This window comes from Triturus cristatus, chromosome 7, assembly GCF_964204655.1.
Source record: "Triturus cristatus chromosome 7, aTriCri1.1, whole genome shotgun sequence".
Taxonomy (NCBI): domain Eukaryota; kingdom Metazoa; phylum Chordata; class Amphibia; order Caudata; family Salamandridae; genus Triturus; species Triturus cristatus.
This window is the reverse complement of record NC_140590.1, coordinates 976407190-976429092: the sequence shown is the minus strand read 5'-3', so window position 1 is coordinate 976429092 and position 21903 is coordinate 976407190. Positions and strand designations below refer to the sequence as shown.

The 21903-nt window shown below is 42.7% G+C and overlaps 1 long non-coding RNA gene across 1 annotated transcript in view; it reads right to left on the bottom strand.

The window, feature by feature from the left end:
* Nucleotides 1–21903, bottom strand: part of LOC146810942 (uncharacterized) — a 98631-nt gene that overhangs the window by 62626 nt on the left and 14102 nt on the right. The window contains exon 2 of the long non-coding RNA XR_014965755.1: nt 16402–16453. This is a non-coding gene — a long non-coding RNA (uncharacterized LOC146810942). The remainder of the gene's footprint in view (nt 1–16401; nt 16454–21903) is intronic.

The following is a 21903-nucleotide window of genomic DNA, read 5'->3' as shown; positions in this document are numbered from 1 at the left end:
TGAATTCTCAACCATGATCTTTTGGGGTCAATTTATGTTATTTGTGCCAGATTTTGTGCCTCTTTTCTGGATCAGTTCTGTTGGTGAATATTCACATAACTCACCTTTCCTTGCACCATGAAACAGCAAAACGTACTGATTAGCCTATGTTTGCTTATCTTTTCAGAGCGGGGCTCCCTTTCCTGAGTTGTAACCAGGTTAAGGTGGGCCTACTTGTCCTACAAATGGGGTGAGTCTTTATTCTTTGAGCTTCTAAGAGGACTCGTCAATTAACCATGTTTGAGACATCTATACTATTGCCTTAAACATTACCAGTAATTACAAAAGGGATTTGAAAACTTACACTATTTCTTTCTGTGTTTCTGTGTTTTTGCTTTTAGACAAGTTCCAGCGAGATTGTATCCGCTAGAGCATTAACTGGTTTGGTCTTTTTCAAACTTTATTTGCACATGTGTTACACTTCTTAGCAGCAGCTTTGTTTTGGTCCTGATGAAAGCCACACATACTCCAGAGATGGTTATTGGCTGAAACATGTCGACCTTTGTCACCAAGTAGTTTTCAATAGTTACTGCCTTGCACTGTTTTTTATCTCTGGCAGGGCTAATGAGCCAATAAAAATCATTTTTCACTAGCACTAGCCAGTTTTAGATCACATTCACCTTTCTTCTATATTTTTGCGCTGCACCCTCACATCACATAAGTGCTCTTCTTTGGGATTTTAGCATCCTAGTTCTCCACATTATTGAAAACATCCCTGAGCTCCCACCTCTTAGTGCGGTTGTCGTAGCCCTCAGTGGGACTAGGTTTTCCCACTGAGAGGAGAAAGCCCAAATGATGAAGCATGTCACCTTTTGGTGAGTGAGGGCATTCATCCTTTAAAGGGATTCCTTTCCTTGTTTAGGGCACTGTCATTTTACACACAGATTAATTACAGTATTCTCTTCTCTTTTTCCCTTGCTCATGTTTTAAGGTCGCTCAGACCCAAGAGGTTATTTGTGTGTTTTGGAATCGATAACCTGGCCAGGGATGAGACGGTAAGTCAGAGGAACAGAGGGTTAATACTCACCTTTAAGACTTTAATACAACTGAAAGTTCTGCCACCTCATAGTTTAAAAAATGTACATTTTATAGAAATATAGAAGGCTCATAGCATGCATGTGAAACTGAATTATAATGTTTTTTGATTCGTAGTCAACAATTTTTTCAAAAAAGCCCGCAATTTCTTCACTCACACCTAGCAGGAAATCACAAAAGGGGTCCTGACAGGCGTGTATGGGTTTTGTAGAAAGATGGGTTATTAGTTGGTGCAGGTAGGTGCCCATAGCTTGTAATAATACCACAATCACGAATAAGGTCCAGTGAACTCGCAATAGAGTAATCTTTGCTCAAACTTTGGTAGCTTGGCAGACGAGCAGTCAGGCTTAATTTAGGAGATAGGTATGTAAAGTAAACCACTTAATATTACCAAACCAGTAAATAAGTTTAAAGTGCCAACGTGGCTATCTAGTCATGCTTGACTGTTCAAAATGTAGGTCTGACTGCGATGGAGTGTAGGTCGGATACAATGAGCGGTTGGGCCCTGTAAAGTTTTTACCCTCTGACGTCACTTTTTTTGGAGCTTTTTCTCTTGATGTCGAACTATCAGGCCTTCGGATCTGGATTGTGAGTCGATGATGGCCTGTTGCAGCGTGATGCCTCAGTGAGCCCTGGAAGACTTTGTCTTCAACAGCGAGGGGCTCAGGAGTTTTCAGTGGGACAAACAAGTGCGGTAAGGCCATGTCGGAGTTTGACGTTCCCGGCTTGACTTTCGTAGTTGATGCTGGTCTTTTTCTGGAGCTTTATCAAAAAAGTTGCCAAAAAGTTCCCAAGTTTCAAGATCTTCTAGATCTTGTTCTACAAGGTACCTTGGTGATCAGGAAGGGTCCAACACCACAAGCCAAGGGTTCAGAAGCTCTGGTTTGCCTTTTGGGGTCTGGGACTCCAACTCCCCCAATGCACCTAGTCAGTCCAGGAAAATCAAGGTGAAACTTGTCAGCTAGAGTTGTCCTTGTAGTGGATGTAGCAGGTGGCTTCTTCCAACACTTTTCCACCTGTTCCTGCTCAGGGAGTCCACTCCTTATCCTTAAAGACAGGCAAAGTCCTTCTTCTGTGGAGCCTTTAGAGTGCAGCAGGTGCCGTCCTTCTGAGTGCACTCCTCTGTTGTGCAGCTGAGGGTCCAGCAGGGCAGTCCTTCTTCTCCAGATGTTTCAGGCAGATATCTGAGGGGCTCCTGCAGATTACCCATATTTATCCTCCATTCTGGGTTGGCAAGAGGGAGTACACCACAACCAATAGGGTTCAAGTTGCCATCCTCCGTTATGACTGCTTCCTGGGACATGTGGCATATATTTAATCCAGAATGCACAGTTCTCCACAAATCAAAATGGAGAAATTCTCTCTTTGGAGTGTAAGTCTGGCTAACCCAAACCAGCTAACTTTTCCCTACACTCTCCTAATCTAATTAAGGAAGTTGCACTCTGGCTGGGGATCAAGGAGGTGGATGCTGGCAATGTCAGTACTCAATCCTGGTTGACTTTATTGACAAATCTGTGAAGGCATTAGAGGGCTGATTGCAGTTTAGCAAGATAAGTACATATGAGGGGCATTCCAAATTGCTCATGAAGGAGCACATATTGACTAATTGTCTCTCAGAGATGTTACACCAGTATCTAATTGGCTCTAAACTGTCTAGTCCTAGGCAACTGGTTGAGACAGCAGTTGAGTGTGCTCACACCAGATTGGTGAAGAAGAACCAGGGAGGTGATCAGAAAAAAGGACAACAGATCGCCTCCCAAGGGAAAGCGCTGGGTAACTCAGATAAAAATTAAAAGGAGTGTTCTAAAGGTCTCCAAACAACTGCGCAAGGAGAGGGAGTCGCCGAGCCATTCCTCTTTCAAGTGGGAGGGGTTTCCCGGGAAGTTCTTTGAACTTCCAAGGCAGGGAAGTGTTTTGACTGCTTGCAGCCAAAACACAAAAACTGAGATTCAGTCTGCTTAAGAAAGCCCCCCACTGGTGGGCAGTCCCATGGGTTTTCTATTGTAGGAATGGGGTGTGGAAGATGGATCAGAGATTGGTAAGGGGTATATAGAGATTACCGTAGCATTCGTGCGTGGGGTGGAAGTTGAAGCCCTGTCAGCCTTACCTCCAACCATGGAGAAATATAGGTAAAGGCCTAAAATCAACGGGTCTGAGGTTGAGGCCCTGAGGGATAAAGGAGCCAGTGTTACCATTGTGTGGACAAACTGGTTTCCCCAGAGCAGATCCTACCTGGTGTATTTCACCAGGCTACCTATGCAGACAGCAGAGCTAAGCTCCATCCCATGGCAATGATAAGCTTGGAATGGGGAGGTGTGACTGGCACTAAGAAGGTAGTTGTGTCTCCTGCCCTCCTAGTAGAGTGTCTACTGGAAAATGATCTTGAAATTTGAAGCTTCTGAATGGTCAGGGGTGGAAATGAATGTCCATGCACAAATGCTGGACCTCTCTGAGTGGGTATGTGCTGTGACTAGGTCACAGAGAGCACATCAGGAGTGCTGGACACTTAGACCCTAGAACAATAGGCCGATCCTTCAGAACAAGAGAGAGGGCAAAGGCTTGGGGCCGCCAGCCCAAACAGCTCAAGAGGACCAGGAGGAATCCAATACTGAGGGTAAGGATCTGACCTCTGGGGTACGGACTCCACCCCTGCAAGATCTGCCCAACTTTGCAGAATTGCAAGGAGCTGGTTTACCAACCTGAGTGGAGCTGTGCCAAGGGCAAAGAGATTGTTCCTCTCTTGAGGGCCTGAGTCAGACTGACTTCAGTCAAGAGAAGGCTGATGTCAGTGGATTCCACAGAGTCTAATGGGAGGATGGAGACCTCTATACTGAGGCCAGGGACCCCAAACCAGGGGCAACCAGGAGAGCGGTGGTCCCCAAGACGTATAGAGAGATTCTCCTCACCTTGGGCCATGAAATCCCCTTAGCAGGGCATTTGGGTCAGACCAAGAACTGGGATAGGCTAGTCAACCATTTCTATTGACCCAACATGTCGGCAAAGTGAAGGAGTTCTGCAGCTCCTGTGTCACCTGTCAGGCCAGTGGCAAGACAGGGGGCAAGCCAAAGGCTCCCTTGATACCACTGCCAGTGGTTGGGATTCCCTTTGAATGGGAGGGGATTGCCATCGTTGGTCCCCCAGACCCACCTACTGATATATCTTGGTGGTAGTGGACCATGTCACCAGATATCCAGAGGCAATACCCCTCAGAATGGTCACTGCTCCCACAGTCGACAGAGCCATACTTGGTATCTTACCCAGAGTGACTTTCCAAAGGAGGTGGTCTGAGACAGGAGTACTGACTTTATGTCTGCCTAACTGAAGGTGATGTGGGATTAATGTGGTGTTACCTATAAGTTCACTACCTCATTGCATCCCCTGACCAATGAAGGGCCTGATTATGTGCTTACCTATTAGCTAAGGAGGAGATCGCCTCCCAAGACTGCTGTTTGCTTACAGAGAGGTGCCATAGACCGGGGTTGGTCTTAGCCCCTTTGAGTTACCGTTTGGCCACCCTGTAAGAGGGTCACTGTGTTTGGTGTGAGAAGCTTGGAAGAAGCCTATCACGGAACTCAGAGAGAATATGCTGGACTATGTGTTAGGCCTTTAGTCCCGCATGGCAGAGTACACGAGTAAAGCGAGCGGCACACTGAAGGCCAGCTAAGAGGTCATGAAGCTGTGGTATGACCAGAAGGCTACCCTATTCAATTCTGGAAAAAAAAAGTGTGGGGTCACCTACTTGGTGGACCTTGGCACCCCTAGAGAGACTGAAATCCCACCAAGACAGGGCAGACGTGACCATGCTGATGGTCAAAGAGGAAGGAGGGAAGGAGGAGAGTGAGCCTCTGCCAGACCTCGTCTCCACAAATCTCCAAAATGGGTCAGCGGAGGGAGTAGTACTTTCTCTCAAGTTGACAGACCAGCAGCAAAAAGAAGGCAGACAAGTGTTGAAGCAATTGGATGGGCTGTTCTTCCTGACCCCTGGAATCACCACTTGGTGGGTCCATGATGTTGACACTGGTGACAGCCAACCTGTTAAAAGCAAGCTGTACAGGTGGTGGAGTTGGGGGTAATTGAACCCTCTGACAGTCCCTGGGCCAGTCCAGTGGTACTTGTACCCAAAGCTAATCCCCAAGAGGGCAAAAAAGAATTGATGTTTTGTGTGGACCACAGAGGTTTAAATGCAGTAACCAAGACTGACACTTACCTCATACCCAGTGCTGATGAGCTCATTGACAAGTTGGGGGTTGCAAAGTACCTGAGTATATTTGATCTGACCTCAGGTTACTTTCAGATTGTCACAAGTCCAGGAGCAAAGGAGAGGTCAGCATTTTCCACTCCAGAGGGCTATGTCCTTTGGCTTGAAGAATGCCCCTGCCACCTTCCATATATTGGTGAACAGAGTCCTCTCTTGGATGGAAACTATCAGTGCAGCTAATCTTGATTATTTAGCTGTATTCAGTTCCACTAGCAGGAGCACCTGGTCCACCTGAAGGAAGTGTACATGCCCTGCAGCAGGCGGACATGAATATCAAAGCAAGCAAATGCTAGATAGGTCAGAGTTCAGTGGTGTAACTGGGCTATCTTGTTGGTGGAGACTAAATAACCTCTCCATCCCAAGATCTAGACCTTCCTGGATTGGGAAGACACAGGTCAGGGCCTTTCTTGGCCTGACGGGAACTATAGGAGGATTGTCAAGAACTATGGGACCATTGTGGATCCCCTGTCAGAACTCACCTCTAAAAAGTAGAGGTAGGCAAAGAATCCCACAATTCGTAATCTCCGTAATCTGAACAGAGGTCTGCAAAACTCCCCGAAGTGGAGTTTTTTTCTCATGAGCAGCTTGCTAACGTTCAGTTGGCGGCACTCATGAGACAAAATTACGTGCTCAACTTCCTCCGGGTGATATTTCTCAATGCGGGGGGTCGTGGAAGGTTGCGACCACTCGAGTCGAGAAATCTGCTGCTCAGGTTGAGGAAGCTGCCACTCGGGTAGGTTGTCTACAGGAGAAGCAGAAAACAGCCTAGTGCCATTCCCATTGATTTTAAAGTGTGGGACAATGTTCTGGCACTAAAAATGAGTGTGAGCAGCACAACTTAAAAGACTCCACTGCTGGATGTACACACTTAATGCATTAAATCCACTGGGGTCTCCAAACATACATGCCCTACCATATACTAGGGCTTACAGGTAGGTTGATTACACCAATTACCATATACCTTTTGAGGAGAGAGCAGTTTCCCTGGCCTGGTTAGCAGAGTCCAGGGCACCTTTGGGGAATTTAACCACCAGTATCAGTGAAATAATGGAGGTGATCATGGCAAAAAGGATGACTTTCCTGTAAGTTTGCTTCTGCATATTTCTATGCTAACTTGGCAGGGTATGCCAGATGTGGGTCCCTTGCTCACTTTGCTACTGGATTCAAGATAGCCTTGCTGATGGCGGGTGTAACCCAGAAACAGGTCCCAGGAAAGCCTGGCTTAGCAGTTTGGGCTGAACTATTCCCACGAGGAACAGGGTCAAGACTGATTCGCATATGGCTGGGTCTGAATGGGGGTGGCGAAGTGAGCTAAAGAACGAAGATGGATTCAACCCAGATCTGTGACTGGGGGTGAGTGTCTGAAAAGTTCCGTCCCTCATGTTTTTTTTATTTTTATGCCAGCACAAAGAAAAGCAGAATAGTAACACTCAGGAAAGGGGTGGGAAGAGGTTGCATCAAGGCTTTGCTAGCTTTATATTTATCTGAATCCCCTACAAACTTGTACATTTGAGGTTATTTTTTAAGGCTCCACCTCAAACATTTCGTACGGTGAAAATGGTTGGATATATTTCATATTCTAAAATGGAAAGGGAAAAGAGGCTCCTCCAAGCTTGGAGGAGGCAAAGGCAAAGGTGTTTCTCTAGAGATCACAAAATAGAAACGAACATGCATTTGCACATACGGCACCCCTTTCCTGTGTACCTAAGTCTATTGTTGATACAATTATTCACTGGGGAAATGGGAGCTGGACAATATGTCACATGGCATTCTCAACAGTACACTTGGAAACCTCCATCTGGCACAGCTTTCCATGTGTACTACTTGGGAGATGGGAGAATTATAAAAGTAGCAAATCTTTACTCATTTGTAGAAGTACTTTTGTGACAGCAGTTTTACTGTCTTTAGAATTGCTCTCATTGACTTAGCAAATCGCCTTTTTCTTCCCATCTCCTCATACCGTTAAAAATTGTACTTTTATTGCCTGTTTTTTTTCTAGCAACTTTAAATAGCACCCCAATTGGAAGTGCTGATGTGCTAGGAAGCAACATGTCCAAGTCCAAAGCCAGGAATTGATGCTCTTTTTGCACATGAAAATCCCAAATGGGGGCTCGAGTGACCGAACCTATGAAGCCTATTAAGCCAGAAGTCTATTCCCAGATAAGGGAGAGCAGTGCTCACTTCTTTCCATAGAGGTGGACCTGGTGGAGGACACAGAGGTTCAGATAAGGGATCAAAAGAGAAAGGCCTAAAAAAAGATGTTGGGTTTTGGTGTGCATTTGGTCAGGATTTCACGAATCACTTGATAGTGCAGAAGATGAAAATGCACCTCACTACCACCTCAACAGAGCATTTCTGGACCTGGATGAAGACCCAGAGAAGGAAGACTTTAGCATGAGTCCAGTGGAAAGAAACCTGAAGAATTCCTGACCTCCTTTGGCACACAGGGCTTGGAACTGCTGTCCAGGGGTCAACATGCTGGCCTCCTGTTCAGTGAGACTGGAACCCAAAATATTAGAATGGCTCCAGCTTGTGAAGAAGATCCATCTAGCCAGTTGTGAGTGAACCGCACTAGACTTTATGAGAGCTTTGGTTAGAGAGAGACCAGCCTCCCCTCAGCCAGCCATGAGGCCCTTGGGGCTCAAAGAGACGACAGGAATGACTAAAGCATTAACAAATTTGGGACTTCAATCAATCAATCAGTAGATTTTTGGAGCTCTACCTGTCACCTGTGAGGGTATACAGGTGCTGGCAGGGCCCAGTTGATTAGCCAAATAGCCAGGTCTTCAGGGACTTTTGGAACTCTGGAAGAGATGGGGTAGTCCCTAGATGAAATGGTACTTGGAGAAGGAGAGACCTCTGCATCTGCTACATTGAATGCAGGGGGGAGGGTTAGAGAAAGGACGAGGAGCGGAGGTGTCTGGTGGTGGTTCAAGTAGGCAGGTCTACAGACTTTGTCAACCATGGCCCCTACTGGAACTGGGACAAGGCATAAAACCTCTCAGGAAAGGTGCACCTTTTGCTGGCTAAGGGTTGGCAGTTTGGCCCACTCTGGACTTTTTCAAGAGAAAGTTGAGGCTACCATGGAGACACTGCAAAGAACCCAAGAAAGCATTTTCAACTTAAGCCTCCTACTTTTTTTATTAGTTTGTTTAGAGTTTGGCAGATGTGGTTTATTTCCCAAAATGAAGTGTCTATCCTATAAGCTCTATTTGGACTTCATAGAGCCCTATAGGGAACAGGGTGAGACACAAACAATACCTAAGTGGTGAAGCAACCTTAGCAGCTACATATATCAGCTTTGTCCTGCTTGGAGCTTTTTGTGCCAAAGCAGAGGGCTGCTGTTTGTGCCATAAGTGTGAGGGGTTGGGCAGTGTTTTCATAGTGAAAAAATATTGAGGCATATCAATGTTGTTTTTCCCTAAATTGGATACGTTGGTAGGACTAACACCTCCAGAATTATTAAACCACTCCCTTTCTCATGATGATGATGATCATCATCATCATCATGCTGTTGTTAGTAATTGATGATGGTGATGATGAAGATAGTGATGATGGCTTTTTGTTACTATATTGTAGGCTGATGTATTGAACATATATATTGTTTTCTAAATAGCATTTACAAAAATATTATTCTATTTGATTTAGACTTTCCATTATTAGCTCCAATGTGGCAGTATATTGTACATTATAATTAGGGCACAATGTTACTCAGATCACATTCCTGTAACCATATTCTAGTATCAAAATAGTTTAAGAAACAGAAATATGGAACTTTAGTTTGTTATACAGAAATACTAAACAATTAGCATTTATTATAGAAGGACTCAACTGATGATAAAAACTCAAACTATAGTAAACCAACTAATACAATTAAACTATAAACAACTGTAACCAATAAAATGAAACAAACAGATAAACAACACTATAAAGAAGCACACTAATCAGACCAACTAAGGGGCATGTTATCAAGAACCGGAGTTAAAATTATCGCCGCTTTAGTGGCAGAAAACTGCCGCTAAAGCGGCAATAATGGGCTTGATAATATGCCCTTGAGAATTCCCATAGAAGCCCATGTTCTGGTGTCAACATGGGCTTCTATTGGAATTCTCTGTGGCGTATTATCAAGCCCATTAACGCCGCTTTAGCGGCAGTTTCGCCGTGCTTGATAATATGCCCCTAAATACTTGAAACATTACAAACTCTGCATTTGTATGCTTAGCAAGCCTGAAAGCAGCATAGCTAGCAATGTAGCTGTTGGCTGGGTTCAATCAATCAATCAATCAATCAATCATAACATTTGTAAAGCGCTACTCACTCGGAGGGTGCCATTGGTTGCCCCTTAGCTACAGAGTTGGCGTGAGGGTTGGCACCACCGGATTATTTGGCTTCTGCTTTAATCGGAGGGGGCACTCCAGTATCGAAACTCAAGTGTACATCCTGTGATGGCATATGTCACAGTACTGGGGCGCTGCTCCCCAAGGGTGGGGCATCCCATCACACTTGGCTGATCTATTGGAGGTGGTGCAAGTATTATCTGCTGTTGAATTAGTGGGCCTGTGGTGTCTTCCTGCATACTCGAGATGTAGAATCTGTTCAGAAGTAATCAGCAAAGTCATTCTTTCTATTTCTGCCTTTCATTCTTTGCTTGTGACAGAATTGGGCATTGTTCCTCTGTTCTGTTCTGAAGGCAGCCCTTTTCAAATTTGGTACAGAGTTACTTTTTGATTCTGCCTGTTTGACTAAAAAAGAAGAGGACTATGAAATATTAGGAGAATGAATTAACTCAGTTATGCCCCTGTTCTCCATCCCTTGAGTCTCTGATTGACTTAATTGAGAGTGTTGAAGAGCTGGCTGGATAGCTTTTCCAGGCTTAGTGGTTTGTTTTAAGTCTGTTAATAGATCCCAGCGTAGTTGGTAGAGTAAACAGTTTTTCCAGAGTTGCGGTGTAGGTGCAGCCTATTTGTGGCAGTTGGGTGTGGGGTTGGGCTCGCTTGATTAAACCATTCAGTTTGGTGAGCTTCCTATCTATTCCAGAAATAAATACTGCTAAGGAATTGAGGAGTGATAGCTGAATGTCCATTTTATCAGACTGGTACTGTGTGGCATTCACTGAAAGCTACATGGTGTTTAAGAGAGATGACCAAATAGTATCTGTCTGTTATTCCTTCTCCTGCCTGAGGTGAGTTTTGGGAACTGCCTGACTGTCTTCCTAGGATGGAACTCTGTGAGTACGAGGCTACTAATTTCTCCCATTCCTGGGTTGCTATGAATGAGATGTCACAGTTAGAACCCTGAGGCTCTTATAATTGTGGTTATAGATTTTGAGAGTAGGGTAAGCCTCTGTAGACTTGGTATGACTAACAGAGTGGTTAATGGCACTTACCATTGGGATGGGCGATTCCGCTCTCCTTTGTTTGATCACAATAAAATGCTAGGTAGTAATGGTTTCAGTTATCGCACTTCTTGTATAAACATAGAGGATCAAAAATATTCTGGTGGTGCTATAGTTATTAAGAACACCATACTACCAAAGGTGCATAAACACACTGGGAGAAATCCAGAATGTTTAAATCATATCATATGAAAAACAAAGGCACTCAAAATTGTATTGGAACAGTAAGTACAATGTCCAAACAGTAAGAACTTGTTATTAAAGAGCACAGCTCTTTTTTATTGCAAAATGTATACAGTCAAATGATCTTCAGATACAGATGATTGACAAATGTATATTCTTCAGAGATGAACAGTCAACACGTGTTTTGTCACTACGTGACTTTTTCAGGGCTTGGAGAATATATATGTGGTTATTCACTCTATTGTGAGCAGCACAATCCAACAGTGACACATTGAGTAACTAGAACGTTCTACAGGGGGTAGCACCTCCATGGATTAAAGTGAGAAACTAGACCTGATCAGAAGCAGTAAAATATGTTTTCCAATAATGTAGATGAAATTGTATAATAGGATAAGTGCCACTGGTACTGGGTGACCCAAAAAGATTGCCAAGTAGGTATGAAAACACTAATAAGTTACAAGGTCCCAGTAAGAGAACTGTCAAGCAACCTACGCATTGTTCCAGACAAATAAAGTGTGAAGACTGGTCTGGTGTCAAAGTACAAGGTATTCTTATGGGCCAAGTAATACATAATAAGCTCCAATCTGTGAAGCGTCATGCGCCATGTGTCCTTACTGCCCAGCTCTTCTTCGGAACAGAAAACCTTTTTGTTTGATGGCTTGCTCTAGATGGCGTTCCCCCAGACTAGTCGTTTGGAGCTCTCAAAATTACTTGCTGGGGAGGCGCTGTGTCAGAAGGTTATTGCAGCTCGTCTCTTCCTGGATGCTCTGTGTGGTGGAAGAATGCAGATTTGGGGAACCCTCACTGTCCAGGACAGCTGCCACCCCTATGTCTCCTACAGTTGTGCCCTTGCTATAGGTTATGATGCCTTCCATTACTCCTCCTCTCTTTTGAAGTGCAATCCCCAAATTCCCCTCCATGGGGATACCGATGACTTCGGACAGAAGAGGTGATGGGAGTCCTGCAATCCCATTATTACTGGTAAGAGAACTCAGCCAGCATCCTTTAAAAAGGTCAATTTTGTATATATTTTTGGCTGGTAGTTGTGTGTCATTGCCCTTGAAGTGATCCCCTCAGCACTGGCTGAGGCTCCACTGTTTTGTACCCCTGGCTCCTGCGTGGCTATAATCAGGGGTTCTTCACCCTTGTGGGGACTTTTTGAGTTGGCAGTGATAATGTTTTGTCTATTTCTTTTCCTTTTATTAGATGCAGTGGAAATCTTTGCCCGACCTCCTTTTAGACAAGCTGTGCCTAAGTTCAGGACATTTCCCATCCCCTGCTTGACTTAGGGGGGAAGCACTAAGTAACTCTTTTAGCAGGGCTGAGAGACACACTGAGATTTTGCTGATGTTGATTTGCGTTTTAAGTTCGCGTTAGGGGTGCAATATGAAGTCCTTTGGTTTTTAACAGCATATGGTATTTGCTGGTGCAGCAATAGACCCTGCTTGCACCAGAACACATTCCACCCTCATCTTGAGTTAATCTCTGGTATAGAGATTGCTATTTAACAGCTTCAATCAGCCAAGGAGGTGCAGGAGTGCAAGCTGGATCACACCCTAGCTCAGCTCAACCTCCGCTAATGTCAGGGGCACTAATGGTCTCTGTGCCCCTCTACCAAGCTGAGAACCTGTGTTGCCTGTTGCACGATGGCCCAGTAACTGGATAACCTGGCTAAGTTCTGCTATGAAACTGTGTAAATACTGTGATACTACAGTGAAACTACTGTGGTAGGGATGTCCTTGCTCCCCTTTACTATTCGCTTTATATATAAACCCGTTTGTTGATATGTTATACAAGAGTCATTTGATTAGGCCTTTTGTTGTACATGAGGTCCCTTATTTAGTTTTTGCATATGCAGATGGCATAGCTGTGGTTTCTGAGGACTGCACTTCAAGCGATTGAGCGGTTAGCATTTGAATTTGGCCAGGTGTCTGGCTATAAGCTGAATGTTACCAAAACACAATTTGTATGTACTGATAACATTGTATTACAAGATCTTAGAGTGGTTAGTGAAGCTACATACTTGGGCATAGAAATTAGGACATCGATGACAGAATTAGTAGATGCTAACTGGGGAGCATTACTACGCAATATTAGTGACTCTTTGGAGAGATGGGGGCGATTATATTCTACCCTAATAGGTAGAGGGAATATTATAAAGATGAATGTCCTTCCCAGGGTAATATATTTATTTAGATCCATCCCACTTGAAATATCGGCAACTAAACTGCAAAATTTACAATCACTCTGGTTTAAATTCTTCTGGGCCCCCAGAAAACCCTGGCGTGCCAGTAGATTTATGACTCTTCCAATTGCAAGGGGAGGCCTGGCAATACCTGATTTTCTTTTTTATTACTATGTTTGTTTTTTGCAAAAAATGCTTGTACTACTGACTGGTGAGGATGCGGGCAATACATCAGAGGCCCCTTCGATTTTTCAGCTAACATTAGGATCAGAAGCCAAACAATGTTTATTTAAAGAAATTGACGGTAGTTATTATAAAAGTACCAGGTTAAAAGTTTTGGAAGCTGCTTTTAAAGTCTGGAGGAAAATACGCAAGCTAGTTGATCTAGAAGGACTAACATACTATACACCAACGAATGCGTCAAAGATCCTCCCAACAATATTTTGGGACAGGGTGGCCCTAGGGTGGAGAAATAAGGGTATTTTCCAGATTGGAGAATTGTATGTGGATGGGGGCCTTATAAAGTTGTATGAAGATCTTGCAAGGCAATATAGTCTGCCTAACTCTCAATTTTTTAAATTTCTTCAAATGCGGGATTTCTTCAATCGAAGAAACTTGAAATTGAATCCAAACCCACTTATGAAAGCTGTAAGGTCCCAGGGGAAAATGGGGGTGTTATATAAAATATTATTGTAATTTAGAACGGACGATTAGGGGAAATATATCGCGCAATGGGCCGCGACTTTGGGAAAAACTGATATATCTATAGACGATGCAATTGCTAGATCTAACAATGTCTATTTATCAGCAAATTTAAAAGTACAATTCTTCTAAACGGTATTTAATTTGTATTATACTCCTGTGCGTATGTATAAGTGGGGAGCTCGCTATGATGGTAAATGTTTTCGATGTGGGGGAGACAATGCAGACAGTATCCATATATTTTTTTAACTGTGTAAAACTGAGCAAATATTTCAAGGATATTTAAAAATTAATATCAAATATTCTTGGATATTATCTTAATATTACACCGGCCTTAATGCTTTTGGGGATTGGTCAGGCTTTAAAAAAGGGTAATTTTTCAATAACATCGGAATTTTTTATTTGTGGCAATGACTGTTGCACGACCATGTATAGCTTTCGACTGGCTACGACCTGACCCTCCCAGTTTTGAGGGTTTGCGGATCAAAATGTCCAATTTAGCTAACATAGAATTAGGTCTGTATTCCATAGAGGGAACAAAGAAATGAAAATTAGGATTGTATATATGGGGAGCCTTCTCTGATCATATGAATGCATGATTCAATGTGTATTTACTTTATTCTTTGGTCGTTTATGTATTTCATTTTTTGGCTATGTGGCCTATCTTGGTTGTTTCTCCTTGTGTTGACACTGTGGAATCTGAAATAAATAAAAAAAAATTGTATTTGTTGTTGCGGTGAAGGGAGAGCTAGGGTAAGCAGGTACCAAGATCCTGTAGGTCCTTTAGGCTCTCCCCCTCTGGCCTTCCAGTAAGATGTGCTGATCTATCAGCTACTTGGGTTCCGCCTCACCCCTCCCATAGAGATTTGGCTTTGATGCAGAAGGATGAGGGCACGAGCATGGGCATCATGAGGATAGAATGTTTCCCAGCCAGCGAGAGTGGGAGTGGCGGTTGAAAGTCCAGGGAGTGCAGGGGCTGCAGGCTGCTCCAAGTCCCAACTTCACCATCTCCACTGCTTCCTTACATACACCCCTAGAAGTGCCCCTCACCAAGTGATCCTTGCCATACAGACCAGCCTCCCACTTTGCATTTCTCTCTCACCTTGTGTTTCCTTGCGTTCTGCTACCCGCAGCCAGATCATCACATTGGCTGTTAGCAGGCAGATGTGGTGGCAGATAAGGCAGATAAGACAAACTGATGTGCTGGTTGGTAGCGATTCCTCAGGGGCTTGGGGCACAAAGCATGCCACCTGTGCCACACCCACTCCTCTGCAGGTACTCTCCGCTGGCAGGGAAGCAGGGATGTATCGAGCACCAGCACGGGCAGGGCAGGCCCCTACCGCAATGGCGGCTTGGAGGATCCCAATTCCTGGCCCTTTGGAGACAACTTTCACCTCTGCCTGGGCTCCCATTTTCCACCACACCCCGTGCAATCCACAACACTTCAGGCTCTGATTGGTTCATCGCCTCCTTCCACCAAGGTTAGAGTCTTACCGGAAAGCAATGAAAAAATAAATAAATCCAAAAATCCCTACAAAATTTTAAAACTATAACTATTCCAATCGAAATCCCTTGAAGTAATCCAAAGTATAAAGGTCCCATTAAAAAATCCGAAAACTATTTTTTAAAAAGAACCGCTCCATAAAAACCCAAAAAAAGGAAATCAAAATAAAAACAATTGGTTTATTATAAAATTGACCGATTTAAAAACAACTCCAAATGCCCATAGAATGCGTTAGTTGACAAAAACCTGTAAAAGAAATTGACAAAACCCACCCTCAAAACATATTACATTCCCAAAAGTACATATACATAACAGGTAAACATCAAAATATAACTAACACCACACAATTTGACATAACACAGTAATACATTATTAAAACTGTGTAAACAACTCAAATGGCAAATTAGTGTAAAACAGCAACAGCACTAGACCTAAGGGGCAGATTTATGATTCCTGGCGCATCCCTGCAAATCAGCAGGGATGCGCCAGGAAAGATGTGTCACACAAGTTTACCCTTGCGCCACCACAGATGCGCTGCATTTACAATGCAGTGCATCATGGCACAAGGATAAACAGATGTGTGACGCATCTGATGGCGTACGGGCGGCGCATTGCTGGAGCCGTGTCGCAAGCACGACGTAACTCCAGCAATGATCAGGGGCTGCCCATACCGAACATGCTGCGTCATGCCTTACGCCTGCTTCAAGCAGGCGCAGGGTTTTGACGCAGCAGCGTCGTAAAAGTGACTCAGTGAAATCTTGTAGATTTCACTGCGTCACTTTTCCCCGGCTTTTTCCGACGGAACGCCCACCCTGCATACATTAAAACTGATGCAGGTTTAATGTAGCGCAGGGCTTTACAACGTGACGCATCTCCCTAGATGCGTCACGTTGTAAATAAGGCGCAACATGGCGCATGGTTTACGCCACCGCTGCGTCACAGAAGTGACACAACGCCGGCGTAAATGTCTCGCAAGGGGCTTGTAAATCTGCCCATAAGTATACAAAATAAACAACAAACAGCACTATAACTAACTTTTAAACTTGACTCCTAAATCCCCCTCCCCTCAAAACCTTAAAAAAACTTTAAAAAGCAATTACCTGTTTCGACCAACAGCAGAACCTTTCTGCGACCTGGTTCCAGGAAAGGAGACTGAAAATAACACAAACAAACTATAAAATAGAAGGTAGTGGTAAAAAAGAATGCCTGCCAAATGGAAACTAAATCACCCCATAGAAATGATTGAGAAATATTGTAAAGAAAAGTTGAATAAATGTTAATAGTTGCTACACATAAAAAAGATATCAAACAATGTTATAAAGAATTATGAAAAAATTGTAAAGTATAAGTTAAATAATAGCATATAATATATACAATTATTTAAGATATACTAATCAACATGTGAAAGTAATGTTGAAAATATATATGTAAAAACGTTAATATGTAAAATGTTAAACAATTGTTAACAATAAAAAAGAGTTGAAAATGTATAACATACAAATGCATATAAAGATGCTTTCCCTGATTTTCTATTACTAGAAATACTGAATTTATTTTTTATTTGCGTACTTTTATTTACATTTTATTTTACTAGAAGTTTACATGATACAAATTGTATAACTATACAGTAATGAAAAATTGTAAGCACATAAAACAAAATATTCTGTGACATGTTTTTATTATACAAAAGTTGGGAAAGGCGTTGGACACTAAGGGGTAACATTTACTATTCCCACTCCAATCTAAACCAATTTGGGGATGGTGTTACACATTAAAGAGGGGAAATATACTATTCCCATTCCAATATCCACCAATTTTGGGGAATGTTTTGGACACTGAAGGGATGTCATTTACTATTTCCACTCCAATCTAAACCATATTGGGTAAGGTGCTGGACACTAAAGGGGGGATGCTTACTATTCTCACTACAATCTAAAACAATTTTGTGAAGGTATTGGATACTAAAGGGGTGACATTCACTATTCCACTTCCAATCTGACCATATTGGCAGTAGGTGTTTGACACTACATAGTTTAAAATTACAATATCCACTTCAAAATAAAACATTTTATATAACATATTACAAAATATAAATATCACAAGGACAATCAAAACTGAATATTCTCATATTTTTTGTGTAGTATACTATTTCGATTTTATACACTTTATTTTGGTATATTACCGTAAAAGAAATACATAAAACAGTATATAATGAGATTAAGAACAAAGATTTAAACAAAGATTAAACAAAGATTTAGATTTAAACATTAAAAACATTTCTGAAAGAAGAAAGTGAGTAGTCTACGAGCCTGGGGCCATGCTACTTCTAGGGCCTTAAGTAGGTAGCTCTACCGGATAAATAATTTAAAATGTGTCAAATATTAATAAAAGCTCAACTGTCAATGTCCTTTAAAACTGCTACATTGGTCTATCTTTTCCTTATCAGCCAAGCATGCAATACAAATCTGGAAACAGCAAAAACATATGGGGACTAAATCTGTTTGAAGAATTCTATACGCCTGTTCGTTTTTTCTGATGCCAAAGTTCCTACAGATAGGGATCAACCACTTTATTTTTGTCCTGCTATATGCTGGGCAAAAGAATAACAGATGGGGTACATTTTCTTTCTTATGAACACACATAGGGCATCCCTGATTCGCATTTGATAATCCTGTCCATCTTGACGTAAGTCATGCAACGGTAGTGTCCCATATCTGAAATGAACGCACAGTTTCTTGGCAAGGTTAGGCTCAATTTCATCAAGAAAAGTTTATAAAAAATAAGTCTCCTTAACATCTAAAAAGGTATTTGTTAAATAACCTTGTGCATGTATTAAATGATTATTAAACCTACGTATTTTAAATTGATTCTTTGATTCTTTTGCACTTATAAAAGAGCAATAGCCCTCAGGGTAAGCCAAAGATTGGCAAGACTCATCTTTTCAAATGAGTCTTTAACATATTTGATCCAGGGGGTTTTGGCAGCAAGGGGATTTTTAAGTATTTTCCCCAAACCACTACGATACTGCGATATTTCAGGAATAACCCATAAATGCCTCCAAAAGGCCAGCAGTTGACATACGATCTTTTCTGAGATCGGGCTGAGCGCTAAGTCCCATCATAACAGAATCAAGGGAGTGCTAGCTGGTAGACAAAGAAGACACCTCATGAACTTAATTTGACCATTACCAAAGATTTTGGATCTTTATGTCCCCAAATCTCGGCACCATAAAGGGCTACAACAAGGGCCTGATAGGCATACAAGTGGAGGACAGGGGAGACAGATCTACGTAGGGACACCTTATGTAACTTCTGCAACACCCCTATATGCTGTTCTAATTTAAGTTTCCGCTTTGCTATGTAGTATGCCCAATTCATCTTTTCATCTAGCGTAATGCCCAAGTAGTCAAAAACACAAACCTGTTCAAATGATATACCCTCGAAAATGTGGATGGGCCATGTGGTGTGACAGGGATTTCAAACCATATATTTTGTTTTATTTATATTTATTTCTTGTCCCCTCGACACTCAAAATTTGCTAAAGAGATCAAGTATTTTCTGTAGCCCCATCAGTGATTTTGCTAAAAGGAGAGTATCATCAGCAAACAGGAGGGTTGGAACCCCCATGCCTGGTAATATGGGAGCATCATTGTCACAACTATTGAGGAAAGCAACTAAGTCATTTAAAAACAAGATAAATAAGGTAGGGGCCAGCACACAACCCTGTATTATGCACCTTTTTACTGGGGAAGGTCTTGTTACTACACCCAGTTTTCCACACTGAACGTAGGCGTAGTTGTTTAGGTGTAATCTCTTAATTATTTCACACATGTAGGTTGAAACTTCCAACTCAGCTAACTTTTTCCACAGCAGATTTCTCTGAGGTCCACAAAAACAGCATATAGCCTTACCTTTTTTTAAGTTCACGTTTTTACAATAGATAATCTGTAACCGTAACACCTGATCAACAGTAGAAGTATTGGCGTGGAAACCCACTTGTAAGGGGCAAAGTATGCCATTCTCTTCTAACCATTGCTGTAGCCTGGTGAGAATGATCCTGCCAAAATTTTTGGGTGGTGTCAATCAAACTAATGGGCAACCCTTTTTATATATTGGAAACAAATAAGCCCCTGCCCATGATGTGGGAATGTTTAGCCCATTTAAGATGGCATTAAACACCACTGTGAGATGGGGGGTCCAGCTATCAATTTGCAGACAAGAACATGTCCCTGGGTACCTTATTGAGGCCTGGGTCTCTGAGGGGTGCAATCTTTCTAATTGCCTGTCCCACCTCTCTGTATGTTATCAGAGGAAAGCCCACTGAATGTGCAACCACATTATCACAAGAAGACATTTCTAGAACTTCAGATGGCATTCTCGCAATGAACATTAATTGATATAAATTAGAAAAAAAGTACAATCCAGGCCTCCTCAGTGATATTATTGTATTTCTTGATATTCCCTCCCTGTTTCCTGTGGGTCTTGATAGAATTAATTAAAGCGATCAACATCCAAAAAGGGGTTTGATTGTTGTACCTTCCAGCAGCTACTAAAAGGCCCCAAATTTGTCCCAGTCATTTTTTGCCTTAGCACGCATTGTTTTATATGCAGCTCTCCTAGCTTAAATCTCTCCCCTGCTCAAGGTCTTGATAGAATTATTAAAGGGGCCAGTCTATATTGTCGATTGAATCAGGATGGTACACTACTCCTTGGTTCATAGTTTCTCGCTTCTTTAAGAAATTAATTTTTTAAGCTTTCAAAGAGGAAATTATGTACATCTCCAACCTTTGCTAAATTGGTCTCCTGTGAGGAGGCCAGGTTAAGGCTGCAAAGCTCCCCCAGTGACTGTTCAACCTCATTATATGTAGATCACAAGGTTTTCTCAGATTCGGCCACTGCATGTCAGTGAATTCTGCTTTTGTTGTGGCTGGGTTTACACCTATCACCCAATGGTTGGACCAGGTCAATGAGACTAGGCATCATAGCCAGTTCTAAGTTTATCTCAAGAGGAATATATGGCGTTAAAATGCAAACAATTACAACGCATGGTTTTACAACACGGTTTTTACATCGCAACTACCATTACATCGCAAGACTTTACAACAAATGGCATTACAACACATTTTCAAAAACTACCATTACAACACATTTCATTACAATGCATACCGTTACAATGCATAATACTTTTGGGGCAACAGTAGGGTAAGTGTTGGATAGTGTAGGAGTAAAAATGCCTTTGATCCACTCCAGTGAGTGCAACAGTAGGGAAAGTGTTGGATAGTGTAGTGGTAAAAATTATTATTCCCATCAACCCCAAAACCCATACCCACCCCAAAACTAAAAAATCTCCATTACTTACCTTATAATACATTGTAATGGCATGCGTTGTAGTGACATGCGTTGTAATGGCATGCGTTGTAATGGCATGCGATGTAGAGGCAGTTGTGTTGTAACCGTTGTGTTGTCAAAGCAGTGCGATGTAATGAGTGTGTTATAATGGATGTTTCCCTCTCAAGAGCATTATGGTCACTATCATGCCTAAGCACTAAGGCTATGTCCATTAGGAATGGCCATAATTTGACATCTACTAAAATGTAATCAATTAGGCTAGTGCTGGCTATCCTACTAAAGGTATGCTTACCATCCCTATCCGATTTATTGCTCCCATTGCCCGCACAAATACTGTAGTTCAGAGTTATAGCTTTTAATTGGACAGCAAGAGGGGACCACTTTTTAATCTGGCGTATATTAAGGGCAGGAATTAATCCTGGCCGGTGTTTGCGTAGTAGCGCTACGCCTAGCTACGCGAAGTGCACTTCGCACTACACAAGCTACGCGTAGCTTCGCACTAATTGCACAGTGCCGAATGCTTGTCCGCACTGTGCAATCATTGCAAACGGCATCTTGCACAGTGCAAGCAGTCGTTCTCTGCCACTTGAGTAGATTAGTACTCGAGCAGCAATTTTCTCAACGTGGACTGGTAGTTTCTCATCGCGAGCGGTCGCGAGCATACGCAACCACTCGCAATGAGAAACCTGACCTCCCTGCGTTGAGAATCTCGCCAGGAGGTTTATTTTCCACGCTCGCGATTGGCAACTTGATGTTGCTGATCGCGAACGAGGAAAAAGTCTCGCTGGGATGTCATTTTGCTTGCTCGCAGTTGCCAACTTGACGTTGAGGGCCATGAGTAAGCAAAAAATGCCCGATACGCTCCGCGTTTTTGCACTGTGCTACGTGCAATTCACGTACCGTGTAGTTGCGCAAACTATGCGAGCGTAGCGTAGTCCTACTGTGGAAATATGGATTTTTATGATCAGTTATGTCCCCTATCTTGGACCCCAACGGTTTCATGTATAAATCACAAGTACATGTATGTTCCCTCCAGTTCCAGTTATGAAGACGCAAACACATGTGCGTCCACCGTCAACATGTCCTCTTTCAGATCCGCCATGAATGGGCCGGATATTCTATTCCTAAGTATGAAAGGCCACCGGCTTTATATGGTTCATTTATCCCATTTTACAGTCCAGGCGAGTAGGCCCTGATTCTGCCATTAAGCCTTTTCCTGCCTTCTGCCTCTGAAAGCTCCAGTCTGAGCCTGCA